The following is a 19,062-nucleotide window of genomic DNA, read 5'->3' as shown; positions in this document are numbered from 1 at the left end:
TTGGGGAAGAGCTAATCTCCGTTTGGAGCGGTGTCGGAGCCAAAGCTTGCGGAATGCCACAAAAGGCTCACCGTATTCTCCTTCGAGTCACCCCCAACGGATGAGCCTCGAATCACTCGGGGTTGGTCTTGAAGGCGACCACCACACCTTTACAAACTTCTCCGGAGCACACCACAAGCAAGGAAGCTTCCGGAGGAACCTCTAACCGCCTAGGAGCCCAAGCTCCAAGAGTAACAAGTCAATGAGGAATAAATGTTGCGGGGAACGCGATTTGGTTTGGTCAAGTTGTAGATCGGGTCTTGCTCTCCCAATCCCCAAAGTTTCAACAAGTTTGGGTGGAGGGATTGAGAGTATTGAGCAAAATGGGGTGTAGCAATGGTGGAGCTCAACAAGACATTAGGGTTGAGGGTTGGAGGAGGAAGAAGGGCCTATTTATAGTGTTTATGTGAGGGTGGCCATTTCTGCCCGTTGGACCCCGTGCGCACGGGCTAAGTCAGCCCCGTGCACACGGGGTGTCCAGAGGCAAACGCACCACCCCGTGCGCACGGGGTATCCAGAGAGTTACGCAGTACCCCGTGCGCACGGGGGTCAAAAGACCCCATGCGCACGTGGTACCCAGAGAGTTACCCAGTACCCCGTGCGCACGGGGGTCAAAAGACCCCATGCGCATGGGGTACCCAGTAACTTACTGTTGCAGATTTCTCAGTACCACAACACACACACTAGATACAAATGAGGTGGTTGGAGAGGGAAGGGTAAGAGAGAAGGTTCGGCAAAGGCATTCCCACACAACATTTGTCCACACAGACCCCTCTTACTAGTGCGGTCTTTCCTACGACTCGAAGCAAACCAAAACTAAACCTTCGAAGCGTCGAATTCCACGCCTTTGTCCTTTTTGAAATGGGGGGTCGCACATCTCCATCGCGGGTGCTTAGAACCAATAACCTGAGATAAACTTTAGCAGCCGATATTAGTTCAACTAACCACATTGTCATCACACCAAAATATAGCTTAAGTGCCATTGCACTTTCAATCTCCCCCTTTTTGGTGCATTGATGACAACGTGGTTAGAACATGGCAAAGGGAATACACAAATAGAAAGCCAAGGAACAAATAGTGATCATGATAGCTCCCCCTATATGTGTGCCCGAAAACAAGAATGCATCTAGTACACCCATAGGAGGTTCGACCAAGATCACTATTGATAAGTCATGAGATACAACAAAATAAACCTATAATGGTGCCTAGATCTCATGACACAGTGTGGTGAGCACATAATGTGAGGCCCAATAAACATAAGCATACGAGGATAATAGCAAGGTACAATAATAAAGCTAGAGTCTCACAACCACACAGACAGAAAGGAAATAAGAGTATCTCAAGCCGACTAAAACCAACCAACAGCGAGAAACACGAGGCTTGAGATCTCAACACACACCCATGAACACACACCACTTCTCCCCCTTTGTCATCAAGACAACGAAAAGGAGACAAATGGCGACACGAGACCCACTAGACAAGAGGAGGAGCACTCAAGGCATCATAATCATCACCAAAACGCCACCCGGCCATTGGGAAAGACCGAGCAGTGGCCTCACTGTCGACGTCCTCAGAACCTGGACTGACCTCCTCACAAGCAGCAGCTCTTGCTGCCTTCTGCTCACGCCGAACAAGCTTCTACTTGTTGATTTCCTTGATCTGACGACGCTGAATTGACTGACACATTTTCAACATGTTGCTCAAGGTCTTGAACAGCAACTTCTTCTCTCCCTTGGCAAAAATGGCCTCAGAGCCAACAGACTTGGCCTTACCACAAGGGATCCGTGCAGTAGAGGACATGCTTGGAGTGTACGTAGCATGGTCCTCAGGCCTAGGGTTGCGCCCCTTCTTGATGGGCACATAGGGAGCAGGAGCAGCTGGGGTCCAGTTGGAGTTGCGCTTGGGAACGGCAGTCTTGAAGCTAGCAATGTACTCTGCTGGACAGACGGTCTCAATCAATGCCTGTATGAACGGAGCATAGATCAAGGACTTGTTCTCTTGTACACACTGATGCAGCTCGTAGTACATGAAATCCAGAACATCCACTTTCTTCTTCTGATGAAGATACACAAAGACATCAAGCATGGAGCTCCGAATGTTAATGGAATCCCCCGCCTTAGGAGTGAGGGTATACCGCAGGATATGGCGCATGGTTTCATAGAGGGGCAAGAGGTCTTTGATTGACCCAGTGACAAACGACTTCTCTTGTTTGTAAGCAAAGGCAATCTCATCCTTAGTGTGCTGTCCACTTTCCCGAACAGTGCCAAACTCATCAGAAACAGTCTCTTCATCCATGAATGGGTAGGGAATGATCTCGGAGAACTTTGCCATAGGAGCTGAACACTGATATGTTCCGGATATCCATGTGAGGGTGCGAGCAGAATCATTGGGGAAGTAAAGAGTGGCAAAAAACTGCATCACAAGATCTTCATTGTAGGGGTGGTTGAAGGTGACAAACAGAATCAGACCCAATCGGCCAAGAGCGGATTACACACCGGGATACAGATGATCATTGTCGCGCAAACTCTCAGTGTTGACTTGCTTGTGAGGAGCAAACTTCTTTGACTTGGTCATAAGAAGCTCATGATAGATTCTTTTCTGAAATCCATTCTTAAACTGGGGATCCATTCCCATACTCGTGGCCTTAACATACGAATGGTTCTGTCTCTCAGCTCAGATCTCTGGCTTGGTCCATTTGACAAGAGGCATATTTCAGAGGTCACGCCTGCCGGAGTGGCTTCCTCCGGACTAGACTCCTCTCCCTCTTCTTCATATTCCTCATCACGATCATCTTCTTCATCTTCCTCATCACGATCATCTTCTTCTTCTATCTCATCATCTTGTGATTCATACTCTTCCTCAGATTCATCGGAAGCCTCAACAACGGGCCGCTTTGAGGCTGCACGGTGAGCACGACCTTGACCTGTCCCAGACCCCTGACCCATGCCTTCAGTTGGCTGACGACGAACAATGGTGAAGTCCTTTGATCCTCCTTTTGCACGCTTGCGACGAAGCTCAGACCTCTTGTCAGCGGAGTCTGAAACACACATAAAAACCCAACAACACAAAGCACGAGACACAAATGAGTACAAGTGCTAGAAAAATGGCAAGGAGATAGACAACAGTCTATGCAATAGTTCCTGGAGAGCCCGTGCGCACGGGGGTTTAGACCCCGTGGGCACGGGGGTCCCGTGCGCACGGTACAGGACCATGGGCACGGGGGCCCGTGTGCGCGGGGGTCAAGCTCTTCTTCACTTGGTTTTGGACTTGATGAAGAAGCTTGTCCTTGAGATTGCTTTAGCCTTGGAGACACTCTTCTCTTTGCAACCATAGGTTCTTGCTCAGTAGGAAGTGATGACGATGAAGACACTTGTGGTTGGAGTTGATCTAGATCTTGATCATGACTTTGAGCTTGATCTTGAGCCTCAATGATTGGTTCTTCATTATTCTGAAGAGTTTGCTCTTGATCTTGCTTGGGAATATGAGGGTCTTGATCTTGTTCTTGGATAGGTTCATTACTTCCCAAGGCATCTTGTACAAGTGGTGTCGGTGATGACTTCCCTTGTGGAAAATCCTCAAGAGGGGCTCTTACTCCTTCTTCTTCTACTTAGACATGGGGTGTTTCTTGTGGGAGAATGTGGCCTATCCCCATTGTCCTTATAGCTTGTGAAGGAGCCTCATCACCTACAACACTACGAACAATTTGCTCCAAGCGGGAGCCGTTATCTTCATCAAACTCCACATTTACCATTTCCTCAATGCATCCGGTGGATTTATTGAGAACTCGGTAAGCATGAGAGTTTGATGCATATCCAACAAATATGCCCTCATAAGTTCTAGACTCAAATTTAGCTAACCTGGATTTTTTGTTTAAAATGAAACACTTACAACCGAATACCCGAAAGTATTTGACGTTGGGCTTTCTCCCAATTAGGAGCCCATAAGGAGTCTTGTTCTTGAGCTTGCGGAGATAAAGCCGGTTTGAAGCATGGCACGCGGTGTTGATGGCTTCTGCCCAAAGCTTGTATGGTGATTTGTACTCATCAAGCATGGTCCTAGCCATCTCAATAAGAGTCCGATTCTTCCTCTCTGCAACACCATTTTGTTGGGGAGTATATGGTGCGGAATATTGATGCTTTATCCCCTCTTCACTCAAGAATTCATCCATTGTATAGTTTTTGAACTCGGTGCCATTGTCACTTCGGATTGCCTTGATCTCACAATTATGTTGACGTTGAGCTTCTTTGGCAAAGTTGATGAAGGTTTCTTGAGTTTCATCTTTAGTCTTGAGAAAGAACACCCAAGTATATCTTGTGAAGTCATCAACAATGACAAGGCAATATCTCCTTCCTCCCAAACTATCATATGTTGGAGGCCCAAATAGATCCAAGTGGATAAGCTCGAGGGGCCTCAAGGTGGTGATGACAGTCTTCACTTTATGAGCTTTTTCCTGAAGCTTTCCGGCAATGCAAGCACTACAAGGACAATCTTTGGCAAAAGACACATTGGTTAGTCCAAGAATGTGCTCCCCCTTTAAGAGAGCTTGTAAATTTCTCATGCCCACGTGGGCTAGCCTACGGTGCCATAGCCACCCCACGTCGGCCTTGGCCATTAGGCATGTTGCAAGATGAGTTTTCTCTTTCGAGAAATCAACCACGTAAAGGTTGTCTTCAACATGCCCAACAAAGACCACTTTGAGATTGCTCCTCTTAAAGACGGTCACATGGAATTCACCAAAATGTGAATCATATTCGGCACGAGCCAATTGAATAGTTGAAAGTAAATTGTAGTGAAGGGATTGGACAAGCATGACATTTGTAAGAGAAGAATCATTATAGATTACCACCTTGCCCAAACCCAATACCTTTCCCTTGCTATTGTCACCGAAGGAAATGTTCGAAGAGGCCTTGAGTGAATCAATGAACTCCACAAGCATCTCCCTTTCTCCGGTCATATGATTGGTGCATCCACTGTCGATCACCCATTGAGTTCCACCGGAGACATAGTCCTGCAATAATCAAGCTTTGGTTATAGGTACCCATTTTGCAATGGGTCCTGGTGAGTTAGCAACAAGGGTCTTGGGAACCCAAATAGTCCAAGCATAATCATCATAGTTAGTTCCAACAAATTTTGCAAAGGTATAGCCATCATCTCCTCTCATGAGAACATATGATGGATTGTTCTTGCCGGCAAAATTCTTGGGAATAGCCTTGTCCCTAATGACCTTACCATTCCCAACACCCTTCATCTCCTTCTCCCTCTCCTTGTGCCCTTCTTGCACAAACACTACCTTTTGGGGAGGAGAAGGAGTCGGACCGATCTTCTTGTTGTTCTTCTTCTTGTTGTTCTTACCACTCTTAGTTGCGGGATTAAACCCAACTCCCTCCTTGGCAACACACTCCTTTTGGTTGCTTAAGAGATCGTTTAGGTTTTTCTCCCCTTGGATGCATGATACAAGCCCTTTCTCAATTTGAGCTTTCAACTTCTTATTTTCCTCTTGAAGGGAGGTGCAATCATGAGCAAAGTTAGTCGTACAAGCATAATCATTTAAATCAATATGAGGTATGGAAGTGAGAGCCTTAATGGTTGTAGCTTTTAATTGAGCATAAGACTCGGTGAGAGCAATGAGGTCACCTTTGACAACCTTGGAACTAATCACAAGGAACTCACGCTCCTCAACAAGTCTTGTATGGTCAACTAGACGTTTTTCAACTCTAACGTTAAGAGCATCTTTATTTTCAAGAGCAAGTTGCAAGGCATCATTGGTTTTAACAAAGTCAATTTGATGAGCAGATAAGGCTTCCTCAAGTGATGCTCTCATGACACTCTCTTCATTAAGTTCGTGCTCGAGGAGATCAACTCTCTCTTTTTCCTCTATAAGGAGGTTCTCAACGTTCTCAATAAAGTCATCGCGTTCGGCGAGTGACTTAAGGAGATCGCCAAAACGAGCACGAGCTTCACCATGAAGAGTTTTCATGAAAGCCATTAAGGATTCCTCATCATTATCCACACCCTCCTCACACTCATCCTCCACTATCTCGCATGAGACATTGGGAGTGTAGTTATCGGGTCTCTTGAGTTTGGACTTTGTTTTTACCTCTTTGGCCATGAGGCATCGATGAGTGAATGGCTTGTCCTCGTTTGGAGAGTTGAAGAGGACGGTGGTGGAGGAGGAGGTAGTGGCATGCATGGCAAAGGCGGCCATGCCCACTTGATCATCATCACCATCATCTTCATCTCCATCCATGTATTCTTCATGAACAAGAGCCTTGTCATCCTTCCTCTTTGCAAACTTGATGAACTTCTTCTTCTTAAGCACAAGCTTCTCGGACTTGTCTTCATGTCTCTCATATGGACAATCATGAACAAACTGTCTTGGGCTATCACAATTGTAGCATTTCCTTCGTCCAAAAGATCTTCCTTGAAGATTTCTTCCTTTGTTTGCCATGGTCCCGGAGTACTTCTTGACTAAGAGAGCCAAGTCTTCTGCAAAATCATTTGCCGAGCACGAGGTATCATTATCCTCCTCACATATCTCTTCACTCACTTCTTCCTCCCTTGAGGATTGGCTCATCACTTTCTTGGCCTTCAAGGCAAGATTGGAGTTCTTGGTTGCTTGAGCTATTGCATATGTTTTCTTGGACTTGGTTTCCAAAAGAACATGGGTAGAGAAAGTGGAAACAACTTGAGCCGAAGTCAACGTGTGATAGTCCGGACGTTGATGAACCATCATGACCATGGTATGTTCTATGAGAACCATAGCATCTATGAACTTGTCCTTGATGAATTCATCATTTGCCCAAGTGCACCCAAAAGTTCTCAAGTTGAGCACAAGGGACTTCAATCTTCGGTAAACCTCTTCTGCGGACTCACCCTCATTCCTCACAAAGAGATTGACTTCTTGTTTGAGCAAGGCCAACCGAGATCCTCGAATTGCTTCATCTCCTTCAAGAGCCTCCTCAAGGCAATCCCAAATTTCCTTTGTGGTTTTGAGAAGAGCAATGGAATCACTATAGTCTTCAGTCACAGCGTTGCGAAGCATGTTGTGTGCGGTAGCATTGAGTTGATCGTCAACTGGTTCCCTTGGAATGATATTCATTGGGTCCTTGGGGTTGAATCCATTGACCACAATCCACCACAATTGAGTTGAAGCACTTCGCATGTGAGACTCCATGTCTAGCTTCCATTTAGCAAACGCATTAGCTTTCAAAGGGGGCGGAGGCCCAACAGGATTAATGCGGGGATGTTGCAAGGGTTGAGGAGAGTAAAGGGGTTCCACGGCATTGTACTGGGGAACTTGAGTACAAGCCGGGGAAGCAAGGGGTTCCCTCGAGTCATCCGCATCATGAACCTCATTTGGGTTAAACGAGTTTGATGCGGACGTTGATGGCTTTAGGCGAGCATCAATTTCCTCCTTGACCGAGGCACAAACCTCTTTCAACATAGAGACTTTGAGGTCCGCAAACATTGAAAAAAGATCTGCCGTGGTCAAGGGGACATTCAGGTTAGTAGTAGCGGCAGGAGCAACGACCGGAGCACCAAGTGTCTCAGTCGCGGAGGGGGGTTGGTTTTGACCATCCCCCGCAACGGGTAGGCCGCCTCCCTCATTCCCTAGATCGACCATATCCTCTAAGGTTTTAAAACCTTATATTAGAGCACGAGGCCCTGATACCAATTGAAAGGATCGATACGGTCAACTAGAAGGGGGTGAATAGGAGACTACAAATTTTAATCTTTCTTGTAGATTTTAAGGCTTTGCGGATAAAAGAGTTTACTAGATATGCAACTAGGTGGATGCAACCTATATGACAAGCAAGCTCCAAAAATAAAAGCTAGGCAACAAACTACTTAGCAAGCCACAAGCATACAACAACAAAGAAAGGTGCGGGAAAGGATTAACCACAAGTGAGACGAGGACGCGGATTTTAACCCGAAGTTCACTCTTCCTTGGGGAAGAGCTAATCTCCGTTTGGAGCGGTGCCGGAGCCAAAGCTTGCGGAATGCCACCAAAGGCTCACCGTATTCTCCTTCGAGTCACCCCCAACGGATGAGCCTCGAATCACTCGGGGTTGGTCTTGAAGGCGACCACCACACCTTTACAAACTTCTCCGGAGCACACCACAAGCAAGGAAGCTTCCGGAGGAACCTCTAACCGCCTAGGAGCCCAAGCTCCAAGAGTAACAAGTCAATGAGGAATAAATGTTGCGGGGAACGCGATTTGGTTTGGTCAAGTTGTAGATCGGGTCTTGCTCTCCCAATCCCCAAAGTTTCAACAAGTTTGGGTGGAGGGATTGAGAGTATTGAGCAAAATGGGGTGTAGCAATGGTGGAGCTCAACAAGACATTAGGGTTGAGGGTTGGAGGAGGAAGAAGGGCCTATTTATAGTGTTTATGTGAGGGTGGCCATTTCTGCCCGTTGGACCCCGTGCGCACGGGCTAAGTCAGCCCCGTGCGCATGGGGTGTCCAGAGACAAACGCACCACCCCGTGCGCACGGGGGTCAAAAGACCCCGTGCGCACGGGGTATCCAGAGAGTTACGCAGTACCCCGTGCGCACGGGGTACCCAGAGAGTTACCCAGTACCCCGTGCGCACGGGGGTCAAAAGACCCCGTGCGCACGGGGTACCCAGTAACTTACTGTTGCAGCTTTTTGAGTACCACAACACACACACTAGATACAAATGAGGTGGTTGGAGAGGGAAGAGTAAGAGAGAAGGCTCGGCAAAGGCATTCCCACACAACATTTGTCCACACAGACCCCTCTTAATAGTGCGGTCTTTCCTACGACTCGAAGCAAACCAAAACTAAACCTTCGAAGCATCAAAAGACCACGCCTTTGTCCTTTTTGAAATGGGGGGTCGCACATCTCCATCGCGGGTGCTTAGAACCAATAACCTGAGATAAACTTTAGCAACCGATATTAGTTCAACTAACCACATTGTCATCACACCAAAATATAGCTTAAGTGCCATTGCACTTTCAATAGGACATTTCGAATTGTCCTACTTTATGCTTATTGCACTACTTGTACCAGTACGCTTCGACGTATTATTCAAATAACAATGCATATTATTAATATGTCATTGCATTATTCAAGTTTTTCTCTTTCTCTTATATGTCCATTTACGACATTCCGCACTTGCACGCTCGGGTACGGTCAGTACGCCAGGGGCTATCGTTTACCCCGTAATACGGCGCAAGAAGTCCGAACACTTTCGATATTGCGGCACCCCGAACTTATAGCATTATATGCATCAGCTCTGAATCATGTCTTGGGTCAAATGTTGGGTTGCCCGGCTCCCATTCTTTAGTACCTTACGTTCCGCTATATCGGCTAAGGTGGCGGTGGGAGAACTACTACGATTGTGTCCCGGTTCTTTCGGACGAGCACCTCAGTAGAGAAAGTCAAAAACTGACTGTCATGATAAGGCGAGAGACTGGTCACTGTTCGAGAGGTCTCAGGTCCTTAAAGACTTTTTCCGCTTCGGGCGAGGAGTCGGCCTTGTCCGGCTTAGGCGTGTATAGCGCCCCAAATTCGGCCCTCCGAATACCAGGGGCTTCGCCAAAAATTTAAAATCATAGACTTCTATGGCTAAGTGAGAGTGATAAAGCATTATAGTCCAATTGCCTGGTTCATTGCGCTGAAACACCTCCCTTGAAGGACCCAAAATTGGGGTAAAGAGTGTTCAGATTTACCCCGAACACCCCAGTACTAGTTACATGGGGGTAGAAGCCGACGACTGGCCAACTCTCAGATTTTATAAACGGCCGCACAGAAGGTAATATTTTAAATTAAGAAAGCGTCGCATGGTGCAAAAGAACTCGTTTCATATTACAGGATCACATGGGCATGTTCATTCAAAAATTACATCATTGGCACACTCATCCGCCACTAAGCGGGAACCCTTCAGGATGCTCTCATAGTAGTTCTCGGGGCAGCGATGCTCCTTGCCCTCCGGCGGCCCCTCCTTCACAAGCTTCACAGCGTCCAGCTTCGCCCAGTGCACCTTCGCCCGGGCAAAAGCCCTACGTGCACCTTCAATGCAGATGGACCGCTTGATGACTTCAAACCATGGGCGGGCTTCCACCAGCCGCCTCACCAGACCGAAGTGTTGGGGAACGTAGTAATTTCAAAAAAATTCCTATGCACACGCAAGATCATGGTGATGCATAGCAACGAGAGGGGAGAGTGTGATCTACGTACCCTTGTAGACCAACAGTGGAAGCGTTAGCACAACGCGGTTGATGTAGTCGTACGTCTTCACGGCCCGACCGATCAAGTACCGAAACTACGGCACCTCCGAGTTTTAGCACACGTTCAGCTCGATGACGATCCCCGGACTCCGATCCAGCAAAGTGTCGGGGAAGAGTTCCATCAGCACGACGGCGTGGTGACGATCTTGATGTTCTACCGTCGCAGGGCTTCGCCTAAGCACCGCTACAATATTATCGAGGATTATGGTGGAAGGGGGCACCGCACACAGCTAAGAAAATGATAACGTGGATCAACTTGTGTGTCTAGGGGTGCCCCCTGCCCCCGTATATAAAGGAGCAAGGGGAGGAGGTTGGCCGGCCCTTCTTGCGCGCCAAGGAGGAGTCCTCCTCCTAGTAGGAGTAGGACTCCTACTAGGAGGGGGAAGGAAGTGGGGAGGGAGAAGAAAAGGGGGTGCCGCCCCCCTCTCCTAGTCCAATTCGGACCAGGGGGGAGGAGGCGCGCGGCCCACCCTGGCTGCCCTTCTATCTCTCCACTAAGGCCCATATGGCCCATTACTTCTCCCGGGGGGGTTCCGGTAACCCTCCGGTACTCCGGTTTTCTCCGAAATCACCCGGAACACTTCCGGTGTCCGAATATAGCCGTCCAATATATCAATCTTTATGTCTCGACCATTTCGAGACTCCTCGTTATGTCCGTGATCACATCCGGGACTCCGAACTAACTTCGGCACATCAAAACTCATAAACTCATAATATAACTGTCATCGAAACCTTAAGCGTGCGGACCCTACGGGTTCGAGAACAATGTAGACATGACCGAGACATGTCTCCGGTCAATAACCAATAGCGGAACCTAGATGCTCATATTGGCTCCCACATATTCTACGAAGATCTTTATCGGTCAGACCGCATAACAACATACGTTGTTCCCTTTGTCATCGGTATGTTACTTGCTCGAGATTCGATCGTCGGTATCTCAATACCTAGTTCAATCTCGTTACTAGCAAGTCTCTTTACTCGTTTCGTAATACATCATCTCACAACTAACTCATTAGTTGCAATGCTTGCAAGGCTTATGTGATGTGCATTACCGAGAGGGCCCAGAGATACCTCTCCGACAATCGGAGTGACAAATCCTAATCTCGAAATACGCAAACCCAACATTTACCTTTGGAGACACCTGTAGAGCTCCTTTATAATCACCCAGTTACGTTGTGACGTTTGGTAGCACACAATGTGTTCCTCTGGTAAACGGGAGTTGAATAATCTCATAGTCATAGGAACATGTATAAGTCATGAAGAAAGCAATAGCAACATACTAAACGATCGGGTGCTAAGCTAATGGAATGGGTCATGTCAATCACATCATTCTCCTAATAATGTGATCCCGTTAATCAAATGACAACACATGTCTATGGTTAGGAAACATAACCATCTTTGATTAACGAGCTAGTCAAGTAGAGGCATACTAGTGATGTTTAGTTTGTCTATGTATTCACACAAGTATTATGTTTCCGGATAATACAATTCTAGCATGAATAATAAACATTTATCATGATATAAGGAAATAAAATAATAACATTATTATTGCCTCTAGGGCATATTTCCTTCAGTCTCCCACTTGCACTAGAGTCAATAATCTAGATTACACAGTAATGATTCTAACACCCATGGAGCTTTGGTGCTGATCATGTTTTGCTCGTGGAAGAGGCTTAGTCAATGGGTCTGCAACATTCAGATCCGTATGTATCTTGCAAATCTCTATGTCTCCCACCTGGACTAGATCCCGGATGGAATTGCAGAGTCTCTTGATGTGCTTGGTTCTCTTGTGAAATCTAGATTCCTTTGCCAAGGCAATTGCACCAGTATTGTCACAAAAGATTTTCATTGGACCCGATGCACTAGGTATGACACCTAGATCGGATATGAACTCCTTCATCCAGACTCCTTCGTTTGCTGCTTCTGAAGCAGATATGTACTCCGCTTCACATGTAGATCCCGCCACAACGCTTTGTTTAGAACTGCACCAACTGACAGCTCCACCGTTTAATGTAAATACGTATCCGGTTTGCGATTTAGAATCGTCCGGATCAGTGTCAAAGCTTGCATCAACGTAACCATTTACGATGAGCTCTTTGTCACCTCCATATATGAGAAACATATGCTTAGTCCTTTTTAGGTATTTCAGGATGTTCTTGACCGCTGTCCAGTGATCCACTCCTGGATTACTTTGGTACCTCCCTGCTAGACTTATAGCAAGACACACATCAGGTCTGGTACACAGCATTGCATACATGATAGAGCCTATGGCTGAAGCATAGGGAACATCTTTCATTTTCTCTCTATCTTCTGCATTGGTCGGGCATTGAGTCTTACTCAATTTCACACCTTGTAAAACAGGCAAGAAGCCTTTCTTTGCTTGATCCATTTTGAACTTCTTCAAAATTTTGTCAAGGTATGTGCTTTGTGAAAGTCCAATTAAGCGTCTTGATCTGTCTCTATAGATCTTAATGCCCAATATGTAAGCAACTTCACCGAGGTCTTTCATTGAAAAACTCTTATTCAAGTATCCCTTTATGCTATCCAGAAATTCTATATCATTTCCGATTAGTAATATGTCATCTACATATAATATCAGAAATGCTACAGAGCTCCCACTCACTTTCTTGTAAATACAGGCTTCTCCAAAAGTCTGTACAAAACCAAATGCTTTGATCACACTATCAAAGCATTTATTCCAACTCCGAGAAGCTTGCACCAGTCCATAAATGGATCGCTGGAGCTTGCATACTTTGTTAGCTCCCTTTGGATCGACAAAACCTTCCAGTTGCATCATATACAACTCTTCTTCCAGAAATTCATTCAGGAATGCAGTTTTGACATCCATCTGCCAAATTTCATAATTATAAAATGCGGCAATTGCTAACATGATTCGGACAGACTTAAGCATCGCTACGGGTGAGATGGTCTCATCGTAGTCAATCCCTTGAACTTGTCGAAAACCTTTTGCGACAAGTCGAGCTTTGTAGACAGTAATATTACCGTCAGCGTCAGTCTTCTTCTTGAAGATCCATTTATTCTCAATTGCTTGCCGATCATTGGGCAAGTCAACCAAAGTCCATACTTTGTTCTCATACATGGATCCCACCTCAGATTTCATGGCTTCAAGCCATTTTGCGGAATCTGGGCTCACCATCGCTTCTTCATAGTTCGTAGGTTCATCATGATCTAGTAGCATGACTTCCAGAACAGGATTACCATACCATTCTAGTGCGGATCTTACTCTGGTTGATCTACGAGGTTCAGTAGTATCTTGTTCTGAAGTTTCATGATCATTGTCATTAGCTTCCTCACTAATTGGTGTAGGTGTCACAGAAACTGGTTTCTGTGATGTACTACTTTCCAATAAGGGAGCAGGTACAGTTACCTCGTCAAGTTCTACTTTCCTCCCACTCACTTCTTTCGAGAGAAACTCCTTTTCTAGAAAGTTTCCGAATTTGGCAACAAAAGTCTTGCCTTCGGATCTGTGATAGAAGGTGTATCCAATAGTTTCCTTTGGATATCCTATGAAGACACATTTCTCCGATTCGGGTTCGAGCTTATCAGGTTGAAGCTTTTTTCACATAAGCATCGCAGCCCCAAACTTTCATAAACGACAACTTTGGTTTCTTGCCAAACTACAGTTCATAAGGCGTCGTCTCAATGGATTTTGATGGTGCCCTATTTAACGTGAATGTGGATGTCTCTAGAGCATATCCCCAAAACGATAGCGGTAAATCAGTAAGAGACATCATAGATCGCACCATATCTAGTAAGGTACGATTACGACGTTCGGACACACCATTACATTGTGGTGTTCCGGGTGGCGTGAGCTGCGAAACTATTCCGCATTGTTTCAAATGTACACCAAACTCGTAACTCAAATATTCTCCTCCACGATCAGATCGTAGGAATTTTATTTTCTTATTACGATGATTTTCAACTTCACTCTGAAATTCTTTGAACTTTTCAAATGTTTCAGACTGATGTTTCATTAAGTAGATATACCCATATCTGCTTAAGTCATCTGTGAAGGTGAGAAAATAACGATATCCGCCACGAGCCTCAACATTCATCGGACCACATACATCTGTATGTATGATTTCCAACAAATCTGTTGCTCTCTCCATAGTACCGGAGAACGGTGTTTTTGTCATCTTACCCATAAGGCACGGTTTGCAAGTACCAAGCGATTCATAATCAAGTGGTTCCAAAAGTCCATCGGTATGGAGTTTCTTCATGCGCTTTACACTGATATGACCCAAACGGCAGTGCCACAAATAAGTTGCACTATCATTATCAACTCTGCATCTTTTGGCTTCAACATTATGAATATGTGTGTTACTAATCTTGAAATACGCCAACCCAACATTTACCTTTGGAGACACCTATAGAGCTCCTTTATAATCACCCAGTTACGTTGTGACGTTTGGTAGCACACAGAGTGTTCCTCTGGTAAACGGGAGTTGCATAATCTCATAGTCATAGGAACATGTATAAGTCATGAAGAAAGCAATAGCAACATACTAAACGATCAGGTGCTAAGCTAATGGAATGGATCATGGCAATCACATCATTCTCCTAATAATGTGATCCCGTTAATCAAATGACAACACATGTCTATGGTTAGGAAACATAACCATCTTTGATTAACGAGCTAGTCATGTAGAGGCATACTAGTGACGTTTAGTTTGTCTATGTATTCGCACAAGTATTATGTTTCTGGATAATACAATTCTAGCATGAATAATAAACATTTATCATGATATAAGGAAATAAAATAATAACATTATTATTGCCTCTAGGGCATATTTCCTTCATGAAGTAGCTGCCGGGTAGGGGCTCGCCAGGCCACATCCGGACTATAAGGCCCCTCATGGCCTATTCGGCAGCCTTGTGAAGTTCAACCAACTGCTTCAGCTGGTCGCTCAAGGACACGGGGTGTTCGGTCCCAGTATACTAAGACCAGAACAACTTCTCCGTTGAGCTCCCCTCCTCAGCCCGGTAATACTCTACGGCATCCAGCACACTGCGGGGAAGATCTGCAAACGCTCCTGGAGAGCTCCGAACTCGGGTAAGGAAAAGGAAAATCTCCTTCACATGCTTTTTTTGCATATTGAATGCCTTACCCGCTGCTATCTTCTTCGCCGCATCAATCTCCTGGAGGGCCTTGTGGGCTTCGGCCTTGGCGCTCCGGACGCTTTCAAGCGCCTGCACGAGCTCGGACTCTCGCGTCTTCGAGTCAAGCTCCAAGGACTCGTGCTTTTTGGCGAGAGCCTCGAGCTCTTACTGCACCTCGCCCACTCGGGCTTCTTGTTTCTCCCGTTCAATGCGTTCTTTGGCCGCTTTGTCTTCGGCCGTGGACAACGCCTTCCTCAGGGTCTCCACCTCGGTCATGGCCCCTGACAAATTCATGATGATCCTATTACTTTACATCGAACTTCTTTTTAACTATATAAATTGGGGTATATCTTACCTTTGCTCTCTTCGAGCTGCCCCTTGGTAAAGCCGAGCACATCCTTGGACCGCTTCAGGGCCTGCTTCAGCGAAAGAACCTCCGCAGTACATGTGGCAGCGGCCAGCAGGGAAGCCTGCACATACACATAGACATAATCTAATTAGACTCCTGAGTTATCATTTGATACTCTATTCGGCTTTTCTTCGCGAACGCCGAACAGAGCATCAGGGGCTACTATCTATGTGGTAATATTTTTATATTTTGAATGCTTACCTCAAAGCCTGTTAGGAGGCTAGCGCAAGCTTCAGTCAGTCCGTTTTTGGCGGACTGAACCTTCTTGACCACCGCACTCATGATTGTGCGGTGTTCTTCATCGATGGAAGCGCTGTGAAGCGCTTCCTGCAAGTTGTCCGGGACCTCTGGTTGGACAGAGGACACCGGCACGGATGGTTGGCCCCCCTTACTGGGGGACCGTCTACCGGAGTCCGGAACCATAGAAGGTTCCGGCACAGTGTCTGGCTGGGGCCCGAACTCGAAGCCCGTAGGAGCCTCGCTCCCTTGGTACCCAGGGTCCGGGAGGTCATCGTGAGGCGCCCCCAAGATCGCCTCCCCTTGGGTCGATGCATTTTGAGACACCACCTTGGCGTTATCCGTAGGGCGAGGGGTGGAAGCCGTCGGAGGAGAACCATTGTTCATATCCGACGAGCCCAAAGAGCTGCTCGACGAGGGTACATCGAGACGAGCTCGGGCCGGACTGCATAATCATGTTCGGCATGAGCAAAGGCAGTACAATAAAACATACCATGAAGTACTATGGTGTCTGGACACTTACGACTTCGCCAGGGGCTTGTCCCTGGGTAGCCACTCGTCGCCACTGTCGGCGGCCGTCGTGGCACAGTCCGGAGGGAGGGTCTTTCCCTTCTTGGACCCTTCGGCCTCCCCGGATGGGTCGGCATTCCTTTTCTTGTCTCGCCTGGCTGGGAGGAGAACTTTTCTCCTCCTCCTTGTTTCCGTGGGAGGAGTGCGCATCGGACTCATCGGATGATGAGTGTGACAGCCTAGGTTTTGCCCTTTCTTATTTGCTTGATTTTTCATTTGAAATTTTTTGAAACATGGAGTTTCTAAATCTTTCCATATGGACTTAAACACTTAGGCATCCTTGACTTTCACCCAAGTGCTTCACTTTCCTCCCAAATCATCATTTCACTTCTGACCCACCCAAAAATAATCTTTGGAATATTTTTCTTAAATGAAAAATATTCATTTTCTTTCAAAAACCCTAAGCCAGATCTGTTTGCTTCAAAGCAACCCCAATTTTTTTGGGTCAGAAAAATCTGAGATAATTCACAAATATTCTGTGAACCCTAGTGCACCTTCCTGAGCAAAAATATTTCATCACTTTTTGGAATATTTTTGCTATAGAAAATCTTTTCTGTTCTGGACAGAAATGGGGGTTTCTACAGCAACTACCATTTAGTTGCTCCATTTGTCCTGAACTTTCTTGTGCATCTTTACCTTAGTAACTTATCCCTAGCCTCCAAAGCACGGCTTCAAACTCCAAGTCATTTGACCACAGTAACATCACAAAGTTACTGACCAGAAACTTACTTGGTGTGTAAAAACTTCTCTACTGCACCTGGATCCAAACCAAATCCTGGTAACACTCAAAACTACCACGAACAACATGCTAGACATTGAGTTTATGCTTAGCTCGACCTGATGTCATAGTTCACGCGGTGACCGCGTTCGTCCAGGCGTGCTGGCATGAAGCCGACGCGCTCTGCAACACGCCCGAGCCTCTGTTGCTTGCGTGCTCGCTTCCCTGCGTGCCCAACCATGCCAAACCTCACCAACATCATCATCTCAACGTCCTTAACTCCTCTCTGGCGCTCGCCGACACCGGAGCTTGACACAGCGAGCTAGGGCAAGGTCCGGCCAGCCCAACAGTGTGGAGCGCACTGTGCTCGTCGCCATCCTCTTGATCCCGTGCTCGTCTCCGCCCGCCCACAGTGGCCGCGTGACCTCCGTCGCCTTCTCCCCCTCTCACTGACGCCGCTTGTCGCCGGGCGCCGTGGACAGGTCTCCACCGGCGGAGCCCGAAGCACCCTCACCGCTCTCCTATATATAGAGCCCTCCCCAGCCTCCTCGAGCACCATCCAGCACTCACACACACCCCACAGTCGAGTAGGAAGCCGGACCTCTGCCGGGCAGGCCTCGGGCCGCCGTCCCCAAGCTCGAGCTCGCCAGCAATCCCCTCTAGTCGCTGCAGTAGCTCTAGACCCTCCCAGGCCTGGGCGACCCCTTCAGGGCCTCCGCCTCTCTCTGGTGAGGCCGTCTGGCCCGCTTGGAGCCCCTGGAGTGGCCTCTGCTCGCCGTCTTCCTCAACTCTGACGACCTCCATCTTCTGCCTCCGCTTGCGAGGTCAATTCCTACGCCGTCCGACCGCCCCTAGCTACGCTACAGGTACGGGCAGGTGCGCCTCAACCCCATCTTGCCATCCCTCCCTCTCGTTTGGGCCAAGGAGCCCTCGTCGCCAGCAAGAGCTCCGGTGAAGCCGCGGCCTTCGCTGTTTCCTTCTCCCCTTTCCCCCACCTGACTAGCGGGGACCGCTAGTCAGCCACTCTGTACGCGCGCGAAGCGGTACGAGTGGTGGCTCCCCTGGGCTTTACGCCTTCAACGTCACCCCCCCCCCCAGTCTATTTCTTTTATTTCATATTCATTTGAATTTATAGAAGACTTCAAACAGCTATAACTCTTCAACCATAATTCCAAATGAATTGATTCTTTTTGCATTGTGTTCTTTGATAAGAAATCTAGCAGCTAAGCAAAGATGAGATTTTTCTGAGCTGTCTAGAATTTCTGGTGATTTTCAGAAGTGTTGATGCGGAGCATCCTACGGACATCACCATGTCAAAAGTCCATTTGGCAAGTGACACGTGCGACATCTACTTCACACACACAAAGGTGAATCATCTCCTTTACATGTGTTCAGTTGAACCTCTTAAGGATGGTATACTACTTGACACTCCTGTTGTGTGCATGCATAGGTATTGTCGGAGCTTCACGGATGTCGAGGAGGAGTGCAAGCGCCAAGGAACGACTACATCGTCCACGAGGGACGCATGGAAGAGAAGACGGAATAAAGGAGAAGAAGACGACGGAGAGGCTGCAGGAGCCACGCCGGACATCCGGACCGCCGCCCGGATCATCCGGGCTCAGCCGGATCATCCGGGTAATTGCGTCCGAAGACACCCAAAGCTTGCAGAATCTCCACGGCGGAGCCGGATCATCCGGACGAGGTCCCGTATCATCC

At 47.2% G+C, this 19,062-nt stretch overlaps 1 pseudogene; it reads right to left on the bottom strand.

Moving 5' to 3' along the window:
* Positions 1-2,609: 2,609 nt before the first annotated feature.
* On the bottom strand, positions 2,610-7,663 carry LOC147979644 (uncharacterized; annotated as a pseudogene).
* Between the last annotated feature and the right edge of the window lie 11,399 nt (positions 7,664-19,062).

Source organism: Triticum urartu, chromosome 3A, assembly GCF_056163025.1.
Source record: "Triticum urartu cultivar PI428250 chromosome 3A, HENAU_Tu73, whole genome shotgun sequence".
Lineage (NCBI taxonomy): Eukaryota > Viridiplantae > Streptophyta > Magnoliopsida > Poales > Poaceae > Triticum > Triticum urartu.
This window is presented reverse-complemented; position numbering and strand designations above follow the sequence as displayed.